Here is a 3809-nt window from a genome sequence, read left to right as displayed (position 1 = left end):
GAACTCCCTGTTTTGAATTGCCCTCATTTCTGTGCCCCTTACAAGGAGGCTAAATCAGCCCCAGAGGATATGAGTGTTACTCCACCTGCTCCAGATACTCCAGAGTCAAGCCAACACAGGTCACCAGTCAGGTCAGAGGTTACGACCCCGTATACTGAGTGGACAAAACATTAAGAACACCTGCTCTTTCCATGACATAGACTGACCGGGTTAATCCATGGTGAGAGCTATGATCCCTTATCGATGTCACTTGTTGAATCCCACTTCAAATCAGTGTAGATGAAGGGGAGACGACAGGTTAAAGAAGGAATTTTAAGCCTCGAGACAATTGAGACATGGATTGTGTATGTGATATTGTGTACGTGTTATTGTGTAGGGGGGGGAGGTGAAACTCATTATTAGGAAGGTGTCCCTAAGGTTATATTAGGAAGGTGTCCCTAAGGTTTTATTAGGAAGGTGTCCCTAAGGTTATATTAGGAAGGTGTCCCTAAGGTTTTGTACACTCAGAGTCAGGTCCAAAATGATTTGCACCCTTGATAAAGATGGGAAATAAAGATGGTGTAAAATAAATGACAAATACTGAGCTACAAAAACATGTATTTTATACTAATATTGCTCAGAGAAAGAGATTTGTTTAAAAGTATTGGCACCCCTAAAGATTTTAATTTATAACAATCAACCCAAAGAAAATCTGCCTTCACATTCTACTTTGTTAAGCTCATCTCAGGTTACGGGACAGTACTGTGGCCTTCCATGGCTTCCTGTGTCACTGGGATATAAAAATGAGGTAACACGCATGTCAAATCCCTTCGTCACCATCACCATGGGAAAAACACAAATACCTCGCAAACAAAAAGAGACAAATGGTTGTTGACCGTAAAAATTTTTTTTTATCAGGCAACGGGTACAGAAAAAATTGCTACAAATGAACTATATCACTTAGGGCAACAATTAATACGTTTAAAACCACTGGAACAGTGATAAACCAGCCAGGTATTGGAAGCATGTGTATCTAGTCCCTACAGTGATAAACCAGCCAGGTATTGGAAGCATGTGTATCTAGTCCCTACAGGGAGGAAGATGGTTCTGGAGGCAAAGAAAAGTCCAAGGGCCAAAGTTGAAGAATTCCAGAACTTGGTCCCATCTTCACCATGCCTCCAAATCTACAATTAAACAACTCCTCTATGTCAATAGGCTCTTTATTGAGAACAACCAACTCATGTAAACGCCTGGAGTTTGCTAAAGGGCATTGGCACTTTGGATTGGAAGGGGTGCTATGGTGATATGAGATGCAAATAGAGGTCTTTGGCCAGGCACAGCAGTGGTGGGTTTGGAGTCTAAATAAGGATGCATGAGCAGAACATAACTGTAAAATATGGTGGTGGATCTTTGATGTTATGGGGGCTGTTTTGCTTCCACTGGTCCTGGGGCCCTTGTTAAGGTCAACAGCATCATGAACTTTACCAAGTAACAGGACATTTTAGCCAAAAACCTGGTTGCCTCTGTCAGGTAGCTGAAACTTGTCTGCAAGTGGATCTTCCAGACAATAACCCCAAGCAGACATTAAAAAAAAAAATCAACATAGAAATGGTTAATTGACCACAAAATCAACATGGCCATCTCAGTCTCCGGACTTGAACCGCATTGAGAACCTGTGATTTGAATGGAAGTCCATAAGCGCAGACCGAATGAAAATCGTGGATCTGGAAATAATTCTGTATGGAGGAATGGTCAAAGATCCCTCCCAATGTGTTCTCCAATCTCTTTTTTTGTTGTTTTTGAAAAAGGCTAAAAAAATAAATAAAAAAAAAGCAGCCAAGCTAGTTGTTTGGACAGACAAGTGCAGCCTGTGGCACAAGATGCGACTGAAATGGGGAGAGAGCAAGAGAGGGTTGAGGAGGCTTGAAATGCTGGGCATTTTGTTATGACATTCATTATATGAATTAGGTCCATAGAATTATACCTGCTTCTATGGAGGAACTTTGAATGTCCTTTGCGCTAGCTAGCCAACAAGTTTGTGTGTGCAGAGCAGCTCCATTTAAAAAAAAACACGTCTTACCTTTTTGTAGTTAATAAAGCCAACGTGAAACGTGATAACTATTCCTATAGTATCCTTAACTAGCATTGAAAAAGTGAATCCATTCTTCTCTAGCTAATTAAAATCTCTCTCTGAATCATGCATCAATGTAACATCAGTTCTGTAGTCTATGCTTCAGAGCGGAGGGGCAGGTAGCACCACATGCAAAGATTTTCAGCTTGATGAACAAAATCGACCAGCCACTCAATATTTTTTTACCAGCCAAATTATTTTTTTGCCATAATTACACCAAAAAGACAGATGAGAATGCTTTGTAATGTTTCTAAAACAATACAGGTATTACTAGTAAGAAGTAATGTGGTATATTTCTCAAATTCATTTTTTGTGACCTGAGTCTTTTAACCAAAATATCACAGATGAGACATAAATGTTCAGCTGCCCCTTTAAGGGCGGGAGGTTACCGTGGTAACGTGCCTGCGAGATTCTGACTAGTAGCTGACTTCTCTTTGCTAGCTTGTTGGAGCAAACTGAAACGTTGAAGAACATCCTAGCTTGTTGGAGTAAACTGAAACGTTGAAGAACAACCTAGCTTGTTGGAGCAAACTGAAATGTTGAAAAACAACCTAGCTTGTTGGAGCAAACTGAAACGTTGAAGAACAACCTAGCTTGTTGGAGCAAACTGAAACGTTGAAGAACAACCTAGCTTGTTGGAGCAAACTGAAACGTTGAAGAACAACCTAGCTTGTTGGAGCAAACTGAAACGTTGAAGAACAACCTAGCTTGTTGGAGCAAACTGAAATGTTGAAAAACAACCTAGCTTGTTGGAGTAAACTGAAACGTTGAAAAACAACCTAGCTTGTTGGAGCAAACTGAAACGTTGAAGAACAACCTAGCTTGTTGGAGTAAACTGAAACGTTGAAGAACAACCTAGCTTGTTGGAGCAAACTGAAACGTTGGAGAACAACCTAGCTTGTTGGAGCAAACTGAAACGTTGAAGAACAACCTAGCTTGTTGGAGTAAACTGAAACAGTGAAGAACAACCTAGCTTGTTGGAGCAAACTGAAACGTTGAAGAACAACCTAGCTTGTTGGAGCAAACTGAAACGTTGAAGAACAACCTAGCTTGTTGGAGCAAACTGAAACGTTGAAGAACAACCTAGCTTGTTGGAGCAAACTGAAATGTTGAAGAACAACCTAGCTTGTTGGAGCAAACTGAAACGTTGAAGAACAACCTAGCTTGTTGGAGCAAACTAAAATGTTGAAAAACAACCTAGCTTGTTGGAGCAAACTGAAACGTTGAAGAACAACCTAGCTTGTTGGAGTAAACTGAAACGTTGAAAAACAACCTAGCTTGTTGGAGTAAACTGAAACGTTGAAGAACAACCTAGCTTGTTGGAGTAAACTGAAACGTTGAAGAACAACCTAGCTTGTTGGAGCAAACTGAAACGTTGAAGAACAACCTAGCTTGTTGGAGTAAACTGAAACAGTGAAGAACATCCTAGCTTGTTGGAGCAAACTGAAACGTTGAAGAGCAACCTAGCTTGTTGGAGCAAACTGAAACGTTGAAGAACAACCTAGCTTGTTGGAGCAAACTGAAACGTTGAAGAACAACCTAGCTTGTTGGAGCAAACTGAAACGTTGAAGAACAACCTAGCTTGTTGGAGCAAACTGAAATGTTGAAAAACAACCTAGCTTGTTGGAGCAAACTGAAACGTTGAAGAACAACCTAGCTTGTTGGAGCAAACTGAAACGTTGAAGAGCAACCTAGCTTG

Source organism: Coregonus lavaretus (assembly GCF_964263955.1).
Source record: "Coregonus lavaretus genome assembly, contig: HAP1_SCAFFOLD_4694, whole genome shotgun sequence".
Classification (NCBI taxonomy): Eukaryota; Metazoa; Chordata; class Actinopteri; order Salmoniformes; family Salmonidae; genus Coregonus; species Coregonus lavaretus.
The sequence above is the reverse complement of the archived record's forward strand: the minus strand, read 5'-3'. Positions refer to the sequence as shown.